This window comes from Loxodonta africana, chromosome 22, assembly GCF_030014295.1.
Source record: "Loxodonta africana isolate mLoxAfr1 chromosome 22, mLoxAfr1.hap2, whole genome shotgun sequence".
In the NCBI taxonomy this organism is placed as follows: Eukaryota; Metazoa; Chordata; class Mammalia; order Proboscidea; family Elephantidae; genus Loxodonta; species Loxodonta africana.
In genome coordinates this window covers 2,139,912-2,162,993 of record NC_087363.1, presented here as the reverse complement: position 1 = coordinate 2,162,993, position 23,082 = coordinate 2,139,912, and the positions used below count along the sequence as shown (strand labels likewise).

At 37.8% G+C, this 23,082-nt stretch overlaps 1 pseudogene; it reads left to right on the top strand.

Annotated features, from left to right (window-relative positions):
• Window positions 1-11,621: 11,621 nt before the first annotated feature.
• LOC100654186 (olfactory receptor 4C6-like) lies at window positions 11,622-12,570 on the top strand (annotated as a pseudogene).
• Window positions 12,571-23,082: the final 10,512 nt, after the last annotated feature.

Genomic DNA, 23,082 nt, shown 5'->3' with positions numbered 1-23,082 from the left:
GGTTAGGCCCTTCGATAGGTGCTTTTGATAGTTTTTCATGTACTTTATTGAGGCTCCAATGCTCATTGTGCATACATTCAGGATACACATCAGAGAAAGGACGGCAAGTCCCTTGTTTGGTGATTCTAGAGTACACTTTGCTCCAGTCTCACTACTATTTTATGAAATTCTTCAATCGTATGTTACTTGGGTGAAATTGGCTTTTCCACAGCACCTTGGTCTCAGGACTTCTTCTTCTTTTTTTTTTTTTTTGTGTATTTGGTTTTGCCTGTAGTAAGCAAAAAAGAGAAAAGAAGTTCTTGGATATATGGGGGTGGGGGGGAGGATAGAAAGCTGGGAATGAAAGAACCACTGCCGATTTTTTGTTGTTCTTGTTGTTGTTCACCACTAATCTACCAAGAAAAACAAGAGGCGCTAATAGAAGAAATAATTCGTATCATGTTTCTGAATTTTTTTCAGCACAAAATATAAGCCAGACATTTTGAATTTACCTTTAATTTGATTTTATTTTCTCAAATGTGATGTGGCATGCAGTTTTTCATGACTATAAAGGACTTTTTTTTTCTTACCAAGACTTGAGGAGCCATTTGAAACAATGAAGGTAAACATTTTTTTTTTTTTAATTTAATCTCAACACAAAGACTTAAGGTAAGGTTCCAAAGCTATTGCTCTGTAAATGTATTTACATTAAATGAATGTTAGGTGATTTCATCTATGTACTCAATTGGTAGCTTCAGTATATGCCCATCTTACAGAGAAGCAAATTGAAGCTAAAAGAGGTTTAGTTAATTTAGTTACCTCAGGTCAGACATCTAAGATCTCAGGTACAGAATTTAAATCCAGAACTTCTATATCTCAGTCATATTCTCTTTGCAAATAAAATATACTTTCTGTGGTATGTTTACATCTCTGTATAAGAAATTTACTTTCAGTCCTAATGATTCAATTTGTCCTCCAGGAAAAATTACCTCAAATTTGTTGCAGATATTTTTCTCATGTAGCAATATTTTCCAGCAATAATGCTTCTTTATGCAAGTCCTTCTACGTTACTATGTTGTTGTTAGGTGCTGTCAAGTCAGCTCTGACTCGTAGCTACCCTAAGTACCACAGAATGAAACACCACCCGGTCCTGCGCCATCCTTACAACTGTTGTTATGCTTGAGCCCACTGTTGCAGCCACTGTATCAATCCATATTGTTGAGGGTCTTTCTCTTTTCTGCTGACCCTCTACTTTACCAAGCATGATATGCTTCTCCAGGGACTGATCCCTCCTGACAACATGTCCAAAGTATGTAAAATGCAGTCTCGCCATCCTGTCTTCTGAGGAGCATTCTAACTGTACTTCTTCCAAGACAAATTTGTTCATTCTTTTGACAGTCCATGGTATATTCAACATTCTTTGCCAACACCACAATTCAAAGGCGTCAATTTTTCTTTGGTCTTCCTTATTCGCTGTCCAGTTTTCACATGCATATGATGTGATTGAAAATACCATGGCTTGGATCAGGCACCCTTTAGTCTTCAAGGTGACACCTTTGCTTTTCAACACTTTAAAGAGTTTATTTGCAGCAAATTTACCCAGTGCAATGTGTCTTTTGATTTCCTGACCGCTGCTTCCATGGGTGTTGATTGTGAATCCAAGTAAAATGAAATCTTTGACAACTTCAATCTTTTCTTTATTTACTTAAAGGAAGTATGCAAATTTTATCCTAAAATGAATAAGATAAATCATATTTGGATCTTCTGTGTGAGGATACTTTGGTTTAATCAGTGAGAATATTAGTCATTGTCTAAGTGAGGGTAGTGAGCTAACCATTGTTGAAGGCCAATTTTGAGGCGTACACTTTGTTAGGTTCTTTATATACTAAAACTCTCTAAATTCTAGTCACAAGTATTGTTAGAATGATTGTGAGGATGACACAGGGTGAGGCAGTGTTTCGTTCTGCTGTACCTGGGGTTGCTATAAGTCAGAACCAACTTGACAGCACCTAGCAATAACAATATTGTTAGTATGCCTTTACCCCATTTTCTACAAGAAGAAAACAAATCTCAATGAGGTGAAGCAACACTGTCAAATTTTTAGACTATGTCTGCTTTATTCTTTTCACTTCACACAATGCTTCCTGGTATGATGCAAAAATATCAAAACACAGACCTGTTCCTTATAAAGATTGTCCTTGAGGCTTTTGTCCATTGTTTTTGAGGGAGCCACTTTCTTCCCTTCATCTCTTTCTTGACTTCAGCTTCCCAGGTTACTCACACTCCCTTGATTCCTGTGTCAGAGAAAATGATCTCATTCCCATAAATGTACTACCCTTCAAGAAAATACGTGTACTTAAAAAGTGGGATTCGATGGTCTCAAGGAATGAATAAATAATTGTTGAATTTAAAAGAAAGTGACCCATAAGTAAGAGAGAAGTTTGGAGGAAAAATAAGCAACTCAACCATGCAGGTGAATTGATACTCTGCTTGGGCATGAAGGCAGAATCTTGAAGAGGTATATATTGTTTCTTAAGGGTTTTTCCCAGTGTTATTGCATACTGTGTTATATGCAATATATTACTTGAAAAATGGCTGTATGGCCAATTAAGTTTAGGAAATTTTGCCTAATTTTTTTATCCAAGAAATATTGTTCAGTGCTTACAGTGTGCCAGACAGTTCTAAAGACTGGGCATATAGTGTAGAACGCTATAGACAAGGGTCATGTTTGTGTGGAACTTAAATTCCAGTGAGGATTAGATGAGTAATAAACAAGTAAACAAATAAATGAACAATGTAAGTTTGTGAGAAATAAGTATAATGAAGAAAATAGTTTTATTAAGGAGTGATGCAAAATATAGTAACTGGATGTAGATTTGCGTAGTTGTTTGAAGTGTGTGTGTGTACATATATAGCACAGAGATACATGAAGTACATAAATAGGTAAATAATATACCTGTCTGTGATAAGGAAAAGCATGTCTCATTGTTGTTTGTTGCCATTGAGTTGATTCTGACTCATGATGACCCACGTGTATAAGAGTAGAACTGCCTCATAGGGTTTTCAAGGTTGTGACCTTTCAAAAGCAGAGCACCAGACCTGTTTTCCAAGGAACCTTTGGGTGGGATCAAATGGCCAACTTTCCTTCTCGTAGTTGAATGCTTAACCATCTGCACCACTCAGGGACCTTAGAAGGCGCCATTTATAAATCGTTAGATGAGAAGGTAGAGTAATAGTAGTAGATTAACAAAGACGATCCAAATGCAGAGGTTGTCCATCATCTGGGAGGATGATATTTTGTAAAATTTCCTCTCAGGAGACTTGCAAAGTGTAAGGTCAAATATGTCAATGAAAAAAAAAAAAAATCAATGAATCAGCTGTAAATTCCCAAGTGTAAGGTCAAATATATGAATTACCCAGTTGTAAACTCCAATGAACAAAAGTAGGATATTAGTATCTTTTTTATTAATGAAGGTAGAAAAGAATAAAAGCTATAACCTCAAATATATCTAAATTGGAAATAAGTTATTTGAGAATACAATTTCTTGTGAAGTAAGAGAGAGTTAATCCTTATTTTTCCTGGCTGAGATACTTTTTTCAGTCCTTAATAGTAGAAACTATTTTTTTGTCTTTAACCAACTTTTTGTTGTTGTTTGCTGTGGAGCTAGTTCCTATGCATGGCAACCTTACGCATAGCAGAATGAAACACCCAGTCTTGCACCATCTTTTTTATTTGCCCTTAAAATAATTGTTCACATTGTTTCTAAAGTAGGGGATGAAAATACGACTCAATGAGTCTTACAATAAACATTCAAGTATAAAATGAATAATCCAAGAACATCTTTCTTCAATCCAGCAGTGTACTGCCATTGAAGATTAGAAAGTTGTTGTATGAGATAATTATATATTCTGCCATAATCTTACATGCAACTGAGGCATTATGTTAAAAATATTAAGGAAAAATTCTATCAAATGCTAAGTAATTATAGACATGTGCCAATAACCCAAGGCACAGTGGGTCTTTCTTGACTTTGGAATTCACAAAGTCTGATGTGATATAATTTTAATGATAGTGTTACAAGATGAAAAGATCATCAGGCTAGGTGATAGAAAAATTCAGTCCTGGTCCTTGCTGGATGGCCAAGAATAAGTTGTATTCTTTTTTATTTTTTGGATCTATATTATTAAGCAGAAAGATGGTTGCGGTCATTCTGTTATTTAAGGACAGAGCTTAGTCCTGGAGTAAATAATTGAATGGTTAATACTAGGATCTGTATTTGTGCTTGTGAATCATCAACTTGGTCTGGTCCCAGTGATGCTCAGCCCCTGAGGGCTAGATGGGAATTCACCGCATGGTGATTAGCTCCTTAGTCAGCAGAGACCCAGCCTCAAAGGGTGCAATTGCAATGATGCAAGTTGGTGCATTTCCAGTTTTTGAAAATAGCTCTCTGTCCTCTTTTAGTACAGGTCCATCACCCAAAGGAAGGTATCTTATTAATGATGCTTCTTCTAAGATGTGGATTGGAAACTCCTTTCAAATTAAGCTCAAAGTACAGCCAGATGGCAGGCACAGTCCCTTGAATGATTTTGTAAGTAGCTTTCCTGGCTGTCTTTTGGCAATCTTTCCTATTTAGAGAAAATTTAAATTACTCTGCCAACCACAAAGGTTGTTTCCTATATAAGTCCTTGTCACTTAGAGCACCTGTTTTAAATTTCTTTTGAAAATCATTAGACACTCTACCTGTTGCCATCAAGTTCTATCAGAATAATTCCCCATTAAGTAACAGGACTATTTGTTGGCTTGTACAGGTCCTGATTTACTTGCCTCTACATTTGGAACAACCAAGCTGAAACTCTCACATGTCTTAATTTCCTGCTGTTCTATAAAAGAAGCTTCATGTGAGTAAATCCTGGCCAGAGTCAGACCTTTGGTTACTCTGACGAGATCCTAGAATATTTATCTCAACGGCCTTCTACCCTCTCCTTGCCGAGATCATTGGGTAACTGCCTGGGTTCTCAGAAACCAGAGATGACACCAGACTGAGCTTTGGAGATGGCCCTAAAAGCTTAAGTATTAAACATGTTCCTATTAATTTAAGTTGCTATTTTGAAATTGTTGAAATAATTGAATCATCTAAACACATGCACAATTATACCTAAAATGTGTTACTAATTCACCTGTTTGATCTGTTTACACAAATTGTGATCTCAGGGTAAGAGCCTTGAGCTATCAACAATTTTTAGCTTCATTTACCTTAATACTTTTGGCACGTTATCAAAACAGGAATGTCATAATTTAATATTTGGGCCTTTATCCAGATATGGATATTAGCAAATAAAAGAGTGTGTATACATGATTCAAAGATGTGCTTGTAGAAGGGAATGGGAACACTTGGTGTGATGAGGATAGTTTAAAATTTTTTTTTCTGTTTTCCTTCTATTCTCTCTCATATGTTTGGATATACTTAATACATTAAAATACATATATATATATATATATAGCCCTGGTGGTGCATTGGTTAAGCTTTTGGCTGCTAACCAAAATGTTGGCAGTTCAACTCCATCAGCCGTTCCTTGGAAACCCTGTGGGGCAGTTCTACTCTGTCTTATAGGGTCATTATGTGTCGGAATCAACTCAACAGCAACGGTATATATATGTACATACTGATTGCCGTTGAGTCAATTTTGACTCATAGCAACCCTATAGGATAGAGTAGAACTGCCCTATGGGGTTTTCAAGGCTGCGATCTTTACAGATGCAGACTGCAACATCTTTTGCTCACAGAGTGGTTGGTGGGTTTGAACTCCTGATCTTTTGGTTAGCACTTGAGCACTTTAACCACTACACCACCAGGGTGCTCTCTCTCTCTCTATATATATCTATATATCTTGTTTCCTTTTGTACCAATTTCTTTAACCTTAATTTTTCTAGTAATAGCCTCTGAGAAAAAACTTACATGGTGTTTTTATTTTTTTCTCTTTTACTCAGTAAATGATACTTCAGATCTCTGGTTTTCATTATCAATGTCATGGTGAGTTGTAATCTTTAAAATGTATCTCTCAATCAATATAAAAACTTACACACCTATTTGTGAGCATCCCTGCTGAAGGGGTGGTGGTAGTGTTGTGTTGGGGGTGATGCTGGTGATTTGCTTAGGAAGAGGGTGCAGAAGTTAAGAAAGAATAACCCTTCCTTTCTGCAGAAGAATTCCAAGAAAACATTAATTTTTGTATCTACAATGATATAGTAACTTCCATCCTACACAAAAGCACAACTGGAGATTATTCCATCTTCACTAACAAGTCCTCGACTCTCAAGAAAAGCGAGGTGTATTCGGAAGACTTATAGACGGAAATAGCCCTTTTAAAGTCCTTACTGATGATGTATATGCTTGGGGCACATACCCTCCCAAGAAAACAGGGCTGCTGATTGCTCATTAAAAATGACGACCCAGAGGCACTCACTGAACACATTGCTAACCTGTTCTTGTTATCCAGGACTTCATGGGAGAAATTATCTCTGTGAGAAATTCAGGCAGAAGAAACATACATCGGCTATAAAGTTCACACAATGCAGCAATGAACATCACTTTACAAATATCTTTGTTTACTAGTTTAAATATTTTTAATGGAGAAATTCCTAGAAACATCATCACTGAGACCAGAGGTGTATCTACAGAAAATAGTGCCTAAGGCAATTAGTTTTAAGTTGCTGAATGATGTTTCACAACTAGAGATGTAAAGTGCAATGGTGAATAGATTCAAATCCAGACTTTGTCACTTAATAACTGTATAACCTTGAGCAGTTTGTTTGTTTTGCTCTTCCTCAGTCATAAACTGTGCCTTGTCATTGCCAGCTGTGAGAATTAAATAAGATAGTTATATCAAAAACCAACTAAGTACAAAAATGCAGGTGCTTAACAATTTATTATTATTGTTAGTTTGATATGGATAGTTGTATATAGACAGTATATCTCTATACAGACCTTACATTGTATTTCACCCAGCTTTTTCTGGGTACCAATTTGTAACCTATGTCATCAATGAAATTCTTTGAATGAATGATTGAATGAATGCGAATTAAATGAGATATTATTTTTCACCCTATAATTTGTTGAATATAACCAAGATTGAGAATATCTAATGTTAGTAAGAATGCAGGGAAATGACTCTTTAATACACTACTGATGGGAATAAAACAGAACTTTGAGAGAGTAATGCTATAGAAAGGAACCCTTGTGGTGCAGTGGTTAAGTGCTCAGCTGCTAACCGAAAGGTTTGTGGCTCGAACCCACCAGCTGCTCTGAAGGAGGAAGATGTAACAGTCTGCTTCTGTAATGATTAAAAAAAAAAAAAAAAATTTTTTTTTTTTTTTTTACAGCCTTGGAAACCTTATGGGGCAGTTCTACTCTGCCCTGCAGGGTCACTATGAGTCCAAATCAACTCCAAGGCAAAGGGTTTTAATGGTACAGAATCCATCAGAGTTAAAAATGTGCATATTTTTAGAAGCACATCTAGGGTAGAAGCATAACTAGGGTATGGCAAGTATGAGACAGGCCCTGGGCACCACTTGAGGGGAGGGAGGGAAGGGCACCAAAGAGCAGTTTCTATTCACCGTCGCTGTTTACATCTCTAGTTGTGAGACATCATTCAGCAACTTAAAACTAATCTCCTTAGGCACTATTTTCCGTAGATATGCCTCTGGTCTCGGTGATGATGTTTCTAGGAATTTCTCCAATAAAAATATTCAAACCAGTAAACAAAGACATTTGTAAAATGATGTTCATTGCTGCGTTGTATGAAAGGCAGACTATTAGAAACACCATAAATGTCAAGCAAAATATTCATGAAGACTGTGGTGAAAGGGTATTAGGAGTGAGGCATGAAGGAGGGATGATGATGGATTGGGTGACAGCCGAGGGCATGGGCAGAGGAAGCAGTAACTTAAATGAATGGAAAATAATCATGAATATTTGAACAGTGCACTCCAAAGAATCTCATGCTTTTTACTTCCTTTGACCTTCACTACAGCATTGTCAGGCAGGATATAAAATTCTTGGAAGGGTTGTAGAGCATAGTGGCTGGTAGCCTGTGCTGTGAACTCAATCAAGTACCTGCCAAAAGGCTTTAAGCAAGTTTCACAAGTTCCTAAGCCTCATTCACTGCAACAGAAATTCAGGTTGGAATTTAAAAAAATGATAAAAAAAACAGTTCCTATATCATACAGTTTTTGTGGGAATTAAAAGAGAAAATCATGTACCCTCAAGTGGTAAGTATGACACATGTTGACTTTACTTACTATTGCATTCTTTTATTTTTTGCAGGATTTGAAGGTTAGGAAAGTTGATACTAAGAAGTGAGTAAGCAGCCTGATGGAGTTCCTGGGTGGTGTAAACAGTTAACACTCTTAGTTGCTAGCTGAAAAATTGGAAGTTCAAGTCCACCCAGAAGTGCCTTGGAAGAAATGCCTGGTGATCTACTTCCAAAAAATTAGCCATCAAAAACCCTATGGAGCACGGTTCTACTCTGACACACATGGGGTCCCTGTGAGTTGGAATTGACTCGAGGGCAGCTGTTTTCTCCAGTGCCTGACTGGAATGGAAAACTAAGTCTGCTCACTGTGAATCCATGGCCTTTCCCAGGGTACAAAATAATTGGCTGAGGTGTGTGTTCTTGTAGCAGGAGATGGGCCTGACTGCAGTGGGAGGGAGAAGAACAAAGATAGCAGGTTGACTAGTTGTGGGGGAGAGTCATAAATGTCAGGCTGTGTTTAGACGTGCACTAGTAGTCAAAGTCGAATTGTGGTAAATTAATAGATTTCAACAGAGGAGCATTTTAATCTATTCCAGTGTGTGTTGTTTTAAAACATTTCAAGTGCTAAATTGGCTCAAAGGAAATTTTACTTGGAAGAGTAAACATTTAGTGAAGATGAGCTGAGCTGCTGTGTTTGAAAGAGATAGAGCCCTGAGATGTATCCCTTGAACTCCTAGGATTCTGTCATCTGCCAAAATCAAGTCACACCCCAGAGGAGGAAACTGGGGCCCAATGTGGTAAGCATCCTAACAAGGTATCCTAAGGCAGTAGAGAGACAGTGTGGAATAAAACCCAGCTATCCCGATTTCCAAGAATGTGTTCTTTCTTTTTAATTAGAGCTATTCAAGGACTTTTGAGTTATTTGAGCTCAAGGTGAAAGAAATTCAGGTTTGTCCATACTGTAGATTTGAAAAGAGTCTTCTGGAAGTTGCTTACTTTATTGAGTAAGGGGTAAGGGTGATGTTAAGAACGGGACTCTTAGTATTTAGAGGACATGTAGTTTATATCACCATTTAAAGCAACGCCCTTTGCACATTCCTGCCAAAGAAAAGACAGCCTGTTCTCAAGTACCCTTAGTAAAGGGGAGTTTGGTGGCTACTGAAACAGTGCTTTTATCATATCATTTGTTCTTTGCTACAGAAACAATTGCATCTAGCTAATAGAGGCTGCTGATCAGTTCTTCAGTGGTAGAGTCTAGTGGTGAAGCACTTGTGCTTCGAAATAAGATACTTGGATCCATAACCCACACTCATCATAGATGAGATAATGATTTTAAGCTTCAGTTTCCTTATCCTCAAGGTGGGATTCATGATAACATCTATTTCGTGTGATACGGAAGAAAAAAAAATGAGATAATGCATAAAGCAGACCAAGCACATTGCTAGCATGTAATAAATAAATAAATAAATAAGTTGATTTATTGATACTTTGGTTCATCTTTAGATCCCTTTGTCCTATCTGGGAGTCCCCCTTCCCAAGGAAGAATGGAAGGAATGATATACACTATGCTTATGTGCAGAGATGGTGTCTATCACGTTGTGAACCTGGGTCTTCCTGGAACAGAGAAAGAGAATTAAGTTTTATTTTCTGTAAGCAGCACATCTGGGAAATTACTAGAAACAATTGGGCAGTCAGTCAGTCATTGTAATTTACAGGTTCAGGACTGGGTACTTAATGTATACAAGCAGAACATGTTCTTTACTGTAGACTTGTTGAATGTTCTGGTGAGTACGGGAAGAACATATCTATTTCATTGGATTATTAGGAAAGTGAAATTATATCATGAAACAGTGGTTCACACATGTTGTGCACTTGATACTAGAGTAAGAGATACCATATAATTTGTTAATGGAAATGATTTTAGAAGGAGAAGAATCTGGCTTCTGTGTTTACTATTTATATGATGACCTTGATGTCATTTTTTCACCACAAGAGCTATAGATGCTAACCAAAAGTTCAGCAGTCCAAATCCACCAGGCTCCTTGGAAACCCTATAGGGCAGTTCTACCATGTCCTATAGAGTTGTTATGAGTTGGAATCAATTTGATAGCAATGAGTTTTTTTAAAGTTTTATTTTTAAAGCTTCAGTATCTTAACTCTAAAATGACAGAAATATCTCATAGGATATTCTACTGCCTGAGACATAGTGAAGACTCATTGAATATTATAAATACAAAATGATATTAATAATAACAATGACAACACTAAGGCAATTTGAAAAGAAAGAAATGTAGATGGGAGGAGCAGAGGATAGGCCTTAATAAGTAGAGATTCCTTGGGATATGGCCTCTCTGTCTTGTAGGCTTTCCAAATAGCACATTCTAGGGGCTCAATAAATATGTGAAATAAATGAATGAAAATTCCCAAGTTCTTGGGTGTCTAGTGATTAAAGGTCAGCATCCTAGCTTGGGCCCCAAGAAGAGGCTGAGAGAAGAGCTTGTATGTAGGTGGTTTATTCTGGGAAACAGGATGGAGGAACTGGGAAGAGTGAAAGAGGGAAGGAAAGCAAGTTAACCCAAGGTTGAGTTAAGCTGGTTACCATTTATCTTCTGGCTCCTATATCCAAATGATCAAGAGTTTCCCTCTGGACTGTGAAATCCCTCATATTTCTATGTATGTGTTTGTGTGAGAATGATGTATCAGGGTCTCCAAAATATCTCAAGCAGCAAGCGCATGGACAGAAAGTAACAGATGTGACTGTGAGAGGAGGTAGTGTTGGATCAATTTGTAGAATTAAACTACTCTCAGGCTATAATTGTGAACAGCAGGTTGCGAGGGTAATGGTTGGAAAGATAGGTCAAGAGGGTGTGAGATGGGGCACAAAAAATGCCTAACACCTGGTGATTATCAATTAAAAATAATATTGCTGTCATATTGTGAGGTTTGCAAATGGGTATAAATTTTTGAATGAGAAATTGACTTGAGCTGTAAATTTTCACCTAAAGCAAAATAAAAAGAAATAATAATATTGCTTTTGCAAAGGACAAATGTTGTATGTCCTTTGACTAATATGAAACACCCAGAATAGGCAAATGCAGAGAGATCAGAGTTTAACAGTAGCTACTAGGGCCAGGAGAGAGGATGAAAGGGGGAATCATTAATTAGGAAGCATTGAGTTTCTGTTAATGAATGGAAAATCTGGCAATGGATATTGGTAATGGTTGCACAACACGATTGATGTAATTGCTACCGGTGAATTGTACATGTGAAAAATATTGAATTGACAAATGTTGCGTTTGTATTATTACATTTTTACAATAATTAAAAAAAAAAATTGCTCTTGCAGATTTTCCAGCTCACAGTTGTGTGCTTACATCAGCCTACAGTAAATGGAAAATCAAAACGATGTAACTGAATTCATTCTTTTGGGTCTTACAAAGAACCCAGAGCTATAGAAAATATTTTCTTCTGTGTTTCTAATCATGTATGTGGCCACTGTACTGGGAAACTTACTCATTGTGGTAACTATGACTGCAAGCCAGAGTCTGAGGTCACCTATGTATTTTTTCCTTACTTCTTTGTCACTTACGGATGCCACCTATTCTTCTGTCATAGCTCCCAAGATGATTGTGGATTCCTTCTCTGAGAGTGCTACCATCTCCCTGGAAGGCTGCATGATCCAGCTCTTTGCAGAACATTTTTTTGGTGGGGTGTCAATCATCCTTCTCATCGTGATGGCCTATGATCGCTACGTGGCCATCTGTAAGCCCCTGAACTACATGACTATCATGAATTCTCAGGTGTGCTGCCTGCTGCTGGGAGGGGCCTGGGTAGGCGGGTCCCTGCATGCAACAATACAGCTTCTCTTCATGTATCAAATACCCTTCTGTGGTCCCAATGTCATTGATCACTTTATGTGTGATTTATTTCCATTGCTGACACTGGCCTGCATGGATACCTGCATGCTGGGCCTCTTGGTCATCCTCAACAGTGGAGTGATGTGTGTGACCATCTTCCTTATCCTCATTGCCTCCTACGTGGTCATCCTCTGCTCCCTGAAGTCTTGCAGCTCTGAAGGGAGGCGCAAAGCCCTCTCCACCTGTGGCTCCCACCTCACAGTGATTGTCTTGTTCTTTGTGCCATGCATTTTCTTGTATGTAAGACCATTGGCCACTTATCCCATAGACAAAGCAATGGCAGTGTCCTTTACCATTGTTGCACCCATGTTAAATTCCTTGATCTACACCCTGAGGAATGCAGAGGTAAAAAATACCATGAAGAAACTCTGGAAGAGGCAACAAATTCTGGATTGTCACTAGCTTCCATGCCATGAACAAATTTTTCCTATAGGTACAGTGAGGTCTCATCCTCCCCATTCAATCAAATCTCTTGCTTGTACAATACTAAGTGGCATCTTTTAAGCATACAAATCTGCTCAAGACACTGCAGTACTCTGCCTAACCACATTGCTGCCTACCTCTCTGGTACATTTTGTACTTCATCATTTTCACAAGGCTCTAGCCCCCTTTGTCTTTCTTTTCTTCTTCTTTTTTTTTTTCCTTAACTGATTTTTGGAGAATCCAAGCTTTTCTCAGTTCATGGCTTTTGTTCTCACACTTCTGTCTGATGGCATCTCCTTCTCCAGATGCTTCATCTGGCTCAATCCTATATATATATATATAATTTCATTTTCAGACGACTACCCACCTCCTCAAGAAGTCTTGTCTCTAGTAATTTCTTTCAGTTATTCTCTCACTTTCCATCCCGTTTATATCCTTATAATAAATAAGTAGAAACTGTACTTCCTTTATAAGTAAGTGTGTTTTTATTTTCTCTGTTTTCTCCACAAAATTGTAATTGTTAGGACAGGGATGGTGTTTATTCATTCACCTTGTAAACCTAGTGGTTCATACACTTCCAGTCAGCTAACTAGTTGCCATGGAGTTGATTCTGACTCATGACAACCCTATGTGTGTCGGAGTAAAACTGTGATCTGTAGGGTTTTCAACGACTGATTTTTTTCAGAAGTTGCTTGCCAGGTCTTTTTTTTCTGAGGCATCTCTGGGTGGACTTAAAACATCAAACTTTTGGTTACCAGCAGAGAACATTAACTGTTTGTACCACTAAGGGACTCCTCTAGTCCTCTAAGTCAACTAGCAGATGCTTAATAAATATTATTCAATAAATGTCAGTCTAAAAGAGACTTAGTTGGTGATTTTAAATCTTTTTAAATTCAATGGTTGGGAAAAATTGGGAAAGATAAATATATATAAACACCTAAGGAGTTAGAATTCTCCTGGTTTTTGTGCTACAAAGTGTCATTTTTGAAGGCAAGCATAATCTCAGTTTAGTGGTGTGTTATTTAATATGGAGGCCACTCTAAAAAAAAAACAGATTGTTGTCGAGTTTATTCCAACTCATAGCAACCCGACAGGAGAGAATAGAGCTGCCCCATATGGTTAATTCTCCACTGCCTTTTGTTATCATTTACAGAAACAGACTAAGGGCCACTCATGCGGGAGTCAAGGGATTTTAGAATCTAGTGTCTTTGTCCGCTGCTATTCATAAGGTTTTCACCGGCTAATGCTTTTCAGAAGTAGACTGTCAGTCCTTCTTCCTAGTCTGTCTTAGTCTGGAAGCTCAACTGAAACCTGTCCTCCATGGGTGACCCTGCTGGTATCTGAATACTGGTGGCATAGCTTCCAACATCACAGCAACATGCAAGCCCCCACAGTACGACAAACTGACAGACATGTGGTAAATCTGCTGCAAAGGACCTCTTTAAAGTGTTGAAGAACAAAGATGTCACCTTGAAGACTAAGGTGCGTCTGACCCAAGCCATGGTATTTTCAATTGCATCATATGTATGTGAAAGCTGTACAATGAATAAGGAAGACTGAAGAAGAGTTGATCCCTTTGAATTGTGGTATTGGCGAAGAATATTGAATATACCATGAACTGCCAAAAGAACAAACAAATCTTAGAGGAAGTACAGCCAGAATGCTCCTTAGAAGTAAGGATGGCGAGACTGCGTCTTACATACTTTGGACATGTTGTCAGGAGGGATCAGTCCCTGGAAAAGGACATCATGCTTGGCAGAGTACAGGGTCAGTGGAAAAGAGGAAGACCCTCAATGAGGTGGATTGACACAGTGGCTGCAAAACTGAGCTCAAGCATAACAACGATTGTGAGGATGGCTCAGGACCAGTTGGTGTTTCGTTCTGTTGTGCATAGAGTCACTATGAGTCAGAACCGATTTGATGGAACCTAACAACAACAAAGACAGTGTCCGTGTCATGAAGTTACACATTCTTTATTGGACAAGAAAGAAGTCCTGATGTCACATTGCCTAAGTACTCACCTGCTAATTGAAAGGTTGATGGTTTGAATCCACCAGCTGCTCTGGGGAAGAAAGATGTGCAATCTGCTTCTTTAAAGATTAAAAAAAAAACTAGCAAATCTTACGGGACAGTTCTACTTTGTCCTATAAGGTTGCTGTCAGTCAGAATCAACTTGAGGGCAACAGATATGGGACAAGAGAAATGATATTGACCTATTTTATTTTTAACTATGGGAGAGAGATTCCTGCTGTTACCTTCTAGATGTGGGTTTCTAAATACAAAGGGTGTTTATTTTCTCCCTGATCCTGTTGTGGAAAAGCTGTCACCACAGAGACACTGTTTCTTTTCTGAAGGTCTCCCCTGACTAGGTCTATGGGAAGTCAAAGGTCATAGCATGGTTTTACATTGTTATCGTTTTCTTATTAAGACAAATTATGTGATATATATGATGATGATAATTGTAATGATCGGTTATAGTATTTGAAACAAAGCACAGCATTTAAATCAATATTTTTATTTTTAAGTACAAAATTTATATGTACAATAGTTATCTAGCTATAAAAATTTCCAATAATTTTCCTTAACCACCAGGTTTATTCATTATTGAGGTATAATTGCTGAGTTTGTGCTGGGTATACGGTGGTCTATATGACAATCAGCTTTGCTTTCCTCTTGCTTTCCTCTACATTCCAATAGAGGAGACAAAAATATATGTAAGATGATAGATAATAAAGTCATATAGTGATAACAGACTCTTAGTAAATTATAATAGAGTGGTATACGTGCGACTGGATGGGCATTCTATTTAGGTGGACACGGGTCTTTCTTGAGAGGTGGCTTCTAAATTAGGATATGAATGATGAGACAGAAGGAGCACAAAACAAATCAATGGGAAAAGAATCCCAGGCAAAAAAAAAAAAAGCTTATGCAGAAATCCTAAGGCAGAAACTAGCCTGAAGTTAAGAAGATCTGGGTAATCGGTACACAGAGGGAAAGGGGGAATTTGGTACAGGATGAGATATGGAAACTAGGCAGGGCCTTGATAAGAGGGGTTCTATTATTTTTTAACCGTTAAGTCCAAAAAGAACACGGACATCAGCATGACTCTATTGGAATAACAACTAAAAAAGTAATCTTTCGTGGGTTTATTGATGACTCTAGAAACTTAGTACTGAGACCTTTGCACATAGCTTCCATTTAACTTTTGTTATACCTATAGTAGAATATAATGTTTGCTGCCTGCTTACCGTATTTTAGAATTAAATACCTAGATTCGTTTTATATTTATTCACCTTGCTCCATGTTGAAGAAGAAGAAAAATATGTGACAGCATGATAAGTCTGCCTGTGTAAGAACCTTATGACGATCATTTTCTTATTTCATTTATAGAATTTAATAACTGAAGGGACCAAAATGAGATTCCTCACCTTAAATATTTTTGATCTGTTGGGTCAAATTTTCCTAGTGTTAAAAGTAGACTCAGATAGATAAACTAAATGTCTTACATACGTAAGGCAGAGTATTACTCACCATAAAAAGAAGTCCTGATACATGGATGAAGCTGGAAAACTTTCTGCTGATTGCAATAAGTGAGTTACAAAAGGAATAAATATTATGTGATCCCACTTATATGAAATATTTACAAAATAGGCAAGTGTATAAAATTTATTAGTGGTTACCAGAGGCAGAAAGGAGGGGAAAATGAGAAGTCATTGCTTAGGGGGCACTGAGTTTTTGTTAAGGATGATGAAAATATTTAGAAATGGATAATAGTGATTGTTGTACAACACAAATATCACTGAACTGTAAGTGTAAAAATTGTTGAAATGGCAAACATTTTGTTATAAATATACTTGTCACAATTTAAAAAAAAAAAAAAAAACTAAAGTAGGTGGAAAACCAAATTTGGCCTTTAGGGTATAGTTTGCCAATCTCTGGTCTAAGGCAATCATGGTGAGGCAGAAGTCTTATTGACTTAATTATCTGCTGCAGCTATAACAGAAATACCACAAGTGGATAGCTTTGACAAAGAGAAATTTATTTTGTCACAGTTTAGGATGATAGAACTCTGAATTCAAGGTGCTGGCTATGGGGGAAGGCTTTCTCTTCTGGCTCTAGAGGGAGGTCTTTTTGTCTTTCAGCTTCTATTCCTTGGACATCTCATGTGGCATGGCTTTTATCTTCCCCCAACTCTATTTGCTTTGTTGCTTGCTCAAACCGTTCTTTTATATCTCAAAAGAAATTGATTTAAGACACACCCTATGCTAATGCAAACTCTGATGGCATAGTGGTTCAGAGCTACGACTGCTAACCAAAGGGTTGACGGTTCGAATCCACTGAGCACTCCTTGAAAACTATGGAGCAGTTCTACTCTGTCCTGTAGGGTCGCTATGAGTCAGAACCCTCTCGAGGGCAACAGGTTAATCCGGGTTAGCAAACGCTAATACAGCCTCAGTAACACAACAAAGAAAACACATTCCCAAATTGGATTATAATCACAGGTATTGGGGTTAGGATTTATAACACTTATTTCTTGGGACACAATTCAGTCCATAACACCTGTTCTTCTCTTCCCTTTTAGTAATAGAACTCCCATTTATAGTACTAGCTAGACACATAACTAAGGAGACCTGGTGGCACCATGGTTAAATGCTTGGCTATGAAGCAAAGCTGCTCCACAGGAGAAAAATATGGCAGTTGGCTTCCATAAAGACCACAACCCTAGAAACTGAAGCGGGAGTTCTACCCTGTCTTATAGGGTTGATATGTGTCAGAATCGACTGCATGGCAACAGGTTTGGTTTTGTTTTCTCCTTTTTTTTAAGACATAGTACTGCCTAGCTAAAAGACTACATTTCGCAACATCCCATGTATCTAGGTGTGGCCACATGACTAAGTTCTGGCCAATGAAATGTAAATGAAAGTCATAATATAAATTGTAATTCTGTGAATGTGGAATTTTGGTGGAAATTCAAGCAGCGATGGTGGATCATGAGGATGTGTGTTAAAGTTAGCAGAAAAGCAAAACAGAAGGAGCCTGTAATCCTGATGTTGTGGAGCTGCCATACACATACAACTTGCCCCAGGCTTCCTTTATGTAAGAGGAAAATACATTTCTGTCTCATTTAAGTCACTGTTAAAAAAAAATAAGTAAGCTCAGAATCTACATCTTCTATTACATGAGTTGTTCTGACCATTCATGTAATATTACCTATCGATTGAGATCTCACAAATTTTTTATCTCTTCTATGCATCCTCCAAGTTGTTGTTGTTGTTAGATGCCCCTGAGTCAGTTCCAGCTCGTAGCAACCCTATGCACAACAAAACGAAACACTGCCCAGTCCTGCGTTATCCTCAAAGTCCTTATGCTTGGTCCATTGTTGCAGCCACTGTCAATCCATCTGGTTGAGGGTCTTCTCTTTTTCACTGATTCTCTACTTTACTAAGCCTGGTGTCCTTCTCCAGGGACTGCTCCCTCCTAATAATATGTCCAAAGTATGTGAGACATAGTCTCGCCATCCTTGCTTCTAAGACTGCTACTTCCACGGGTGTTGATTGTGGATCCGAGTAAAACGAAATCCTTGACTTCAATCTTTTCTCCATTTATCATGATGTTGCTTATTGGTTCAGATGTAAGGATTTTTGTTTTCTTTATGATGAGGTACAATTCATACTGAAGGTTGTGGTCTTTGGTATTCATCAGTAAGTGCTTCAAGTCTCCATGCTAGCAAGCAAGGTTGTGTCATTTGCAAATTGTGGGTTGTTAATGAGTCTTCATCAATCCTGATGCCTCATTCTTCTTCGTATAGTCCAGCTTCTTGTTTCATTTGCTCAGCATACAGATTGAATAAGAATGGTGAAAAAGATACAACACTGATGCACACCTTTCCTGACTTTAAAACAAGCAATATCCCCTTGTTCTATTCAAAGGACTGCCTCTTGATCTATGTAGAGGTTCCTCATCAGCACAATTAAGTGTTCTGGAATTTTCATTCCTCAAAATATTATCCATAATTTGGTATGATCCACACAGTCAAATTCTTTTGCATAGTCAATAAAACACGGGTAAATATCTTTCTGATATTCTCTGCTTTCAGCCAAGATCCGTCTGACCTCAGCAATAATGTGCCTGGTTCCATGTTCTCTTCTGACTCCTGCTTGAATTTCTGGCCGTTCTGTGTCAATGTACTGCTGCAGCCACTTTTGAATGCTCTTCAGCAAAATTTTACTTGTGTGTGATGTTAATGATATTGTTCAATAAGTTCCACATTCAGTTGGATCAGCTTTCTTTGGAATAGGCATAAATGTGGATCTATTCTGGTCACTTGGCCAGGTAACTGTCTTCCAGATTTCTTGGCATAGATGAATGAGCACTTCCAGCACTGCATCCATTTGTTGAAACATCTCAATTGGTATTCCCTCAATTCCTGGACCCTTGATTTTACCAATGCCTCCAGTGCAGCTTGGACCTCTTCCTTCAGTGCTATCTATTCCTGATCATATGCTACCTCCTGAAACAGTTGAACATAGACCAGTTCTTTTTGGTAGAGTGACTGTGCATTCTATCCATCTTCATTTGTTGCTTCCTGCATTGCTTACTATTTTCCCTGTAGAATCCTTCAATATTGCAACTCAAGGCTTGAAGTTTTTCTTCAGTCCTTTCAGCCTGAGAAATGCTGAGCATATTCTTCCTTTTTAGCTTTCTATGTCCAGCTCTTTGCGCATGTCACTATAATTCTTTACTTTGTCTTCTATAATCAACCTTTGAAGTCTTCTGTTCAGCTCTTTTACTTCATCATTTCTTCCTTTCCCTTTAGCTACTCAACATTCAAGAGCAACTTTCAGACTTCCTTCTGACATCCATTTTGGTCTTTTATTTCTTTTCTGTCTTTTTAATGACTTTTTGCTTTCTTTAGGTATGATGTCCTTGATGTCATTCCACAACTAGTCTGATATTTGTTCGTTAGTGTTCAGTGAGTCAAGTCTGTTCTTGAGATGGTCTCTAAATTCAGGTGGGATATGCTCAAGGCAGTACTTTGGCTCTCGTGGACTTGTTCTAATTTTCTTCAACTTCAACTTGAAATTGCATATCAGCAATTGATTGTTCCACAGTCGGACCCTGGCCTTGTTCTGACTGATGATATTGAGCTTTTCCATTATCTCTTTCTACATATGTAGTTGATTTGATTCCTGTGTATTTCACTGGTGAGATCCACGTGTATAGTTACTGTTTATGTTGTTGAAAAAAAGGTATTTACAATGAATAAGTCATTTGTCTTGAAAATTCTATCACACTATCCCTGACATCATTTCTATCACCAAGGCCATATTTTCCAACTACCGATCCTTCTTCTTCGTTCCCAGCTTTCACATTCCAATCACCAGTATTTATCAATGCATGTTTGATAAATTTCAGCCTGCATAAGATGGTAAAAATCTTTAACTTCTTCATCTTTGACCTTAGTGGTTTGTGGGTAAATTTGAAGAATAGTCATATTAACTGGTCTAGTAAAAAAGATGTAGGGATATTATGCTATCACTGAGAGCATTATAGTTCAGGATAGATCTTGAAATGTTCTTTTTGACAATAAATGCAACACCATTCTTCTTCCAGTTGTCATTCCCAGCATAGTAGACCATATGATTGTCCAATTCAAAATATAGCCAATACTAGTCTATTTCAGCTCACTAATACTAGGATATCAATGTTTTTGTGTTCCATTTAATTTTTGACAATTTGTAATTTTCCTAGATCCAAAATTTGTACATTTCATGTTTGGATTTTTAATGGATGTTTGCAGCTGTTTCTTCCCATTCTGAGTCATGCCACATCATAAAATGAAGGTCTGGAAGGCTTCACTCCATCTTTGTCCTTAACGTTGACTCTGCTTTGAGGAGGCAGCTCTTCCCCAGTTGTATTTTGAGTGATTTCCAACCTGAGGGACACATCTTCAGGCACTATATTAGATAATGTTCTGCTGCTATTCATAAGGGTTTTCACTGGCTAATCCTTTTTGAAAGTAGACCACCAAGTTCTTCTTCCTAGTTTGTCTTAGCCTGGAAGCTCAGCTGGAACCTGTCTACCATGCGTGACCCTGCTGGTGTTTGAATACTGGTGGCATAACCTCCAGCATCACAGCAACACGGAGGCCCCCACAATACTACAGACTGACAGGCGCTTGGGGGGGGGGAGGCGGGGTTAGGGGCAGTTATGTTAATAAGATAGGACTCAATCCACAAGTTTTGATTGTATCCTGATTCAATCTCTTTTGAGATATAAGAGAGGGAATAGAGCAAAGAGGAAGAGGACCTCACACCACCAAGAATGAAGAATGAGGATTGGAGCACATCCTTTGGACCTGGGGTTCCTGTGCTAAGAAGCTGCTGGACCAGGAGGAGATTGATGACAAGGGTCTTCCCCCAGAACAGGCAGAGAGAGAAAACCTTACCTTGGAGCTGGTGCCCTGATTTCAGATTTCTTGTCTCCTAGACTGTGAGTTAAAGAATTTCTGTTTACTAAAGCCATCCACTTGTGGTATTTCTGTAATAACAGCACTAGATAACTAAGACAGCAACTAAATGCTTAACTACTGTGCCACCAGGATTCCTATAGGGATTTTGGTTTCCTAATCTTAGCTTGTAAAATATGTGATTATCTCTATATTAAAATTTGAAAAATTCACATGATAAAAAAGTTTAATAAAGTGGAAATAGAAAAATCGTTTAATTTGAGAAAAGATATCCACCTAAAAAGCTACCAGAAAAATCAAACTTAGTTGGAAACACTAGATGGACATTCTATTTCACTGAGATAATTTAAGCCATCAAACGAAAGCTTCTAGACTCACACAACTGTATCTATCAGTCTACGAGCATCTATTCACTTAAATGCTGCCTTTTAACTGCTACTGTAAATGAAGTATCTGTGACCCTTGCCAAAGACAACCAGTCTTTCTATACTTCTACATGTGACTTTATCTCCTCACTGCTTACACAGGACTTTTGTCTAAGAATCTCCTTTGTCTATTATTTCATCCGTATTTCCCTCTCTACTGAATCAGTTACATCATCAAAGAAGCAATCTGTTACTGCTCTCATTGTTAAAAATATTTTTTTGACTCCTCATGGATAGATGTTGTGCCTTATTCCAGAACTCAGCTCTTGCATTTTGTAAGAACATAGGGGTTTCCATCCCAGCATATGCATTGTTAAATTCCTGAACAGAAAGGGAAGTGAAAACATCTTCACATAGAATCTCAGGGGTAGTTATAAAAGACGGAGATTAAAAAAAAAAGAATTCCCAATTGATTTGGGACATCACAATTCTGCCAATGCTTAAGTATTTCAAACCACGTAAAAGTGTCTTGGATAATCATGCTGACTGAAACTTTTCAAACCCCCGAGAGGCAACTGAGAGGCAGTTCTACAGGTTCATGTCCTCTCAGGGAAACCTCTTTAAATTCCAGTTGGAAATAAAGGAGTATACCTTTGCTTCTCTGTGTTTTGTTCCAAGACACCAAATTGGAAACAGCACTTGAGAAGCAGTGGGGAACATTCTTTGCCTAGTGTGCCTGTGAGACTTTCTCTCTCTCTTAGATGTAGAAATAAGACTTGGAAATGGCATTTACATTTTATCCAGCCACTGAATGGACTTTTCTCCACAAAGAATAGGAGATTGGCAACACCAGAATTTTCAAAAAAACATGATATATGGTGAGATTTATAATTCACATTTTTGCATTTTCAGAATTATTTAATCATTAATATAAACTGGCATCAGTTAATTTACAGACGACTTGATTTTCTTTGTATAAAGAAGCTGCCTGAAGTAGAAGTGGACTCATGTGGGTTTGAGAGCTACTAAAGGATTACAAAGGCCATTCAAAAGTTCTATGCATTAAAAAAATTGGCATACCTACACTGTGACCAAATAAAATAATTTCCATTTTTAAATTAATAAAAGAAGAAGGGAAAGAGCTTATCAGTAAAAGCACTTGTCAGCCCTGTTCATGATAAAGGGGGAATTAAGTGTAAGTAATTAAGTGACACTTCTTTGTGTCAGTGGTCTGGGGTCTTGATCTCCTGTTGAATGTATTTATGTGTATTGTGTTATCTGATTCTATCAATAGGCATTCTTATTAGCTCACTTTTCAGAGGTGGAAACCAAAGATTTGAAGTAACTTGTTCCATGAGCCATAACTAAATAGAAGAGCTTGGATTTGAATACAAGCTTGTATGATCCTGGAGGTGATGTTCTTACTTATTTCACTTCATTGTCTCCCTTACTTTTGTCCTAGGCTAAACTGACCACTGTTGGATCCTATATCTATTGTAGAGTGATAACTTTCACTAAAGCCTTCTGCAACAGAGTTTTTTTATTGTGACATATCAGAAAACAAAAAAGGGAAATTGGCTGTAAGCACTCAGGCTACAAACAAACCAAAATCCAAAGAAGGATAATCAATAAGTGCTTTTTATAGAATTTTGACAGGTGCTGATTCATCAAGAGT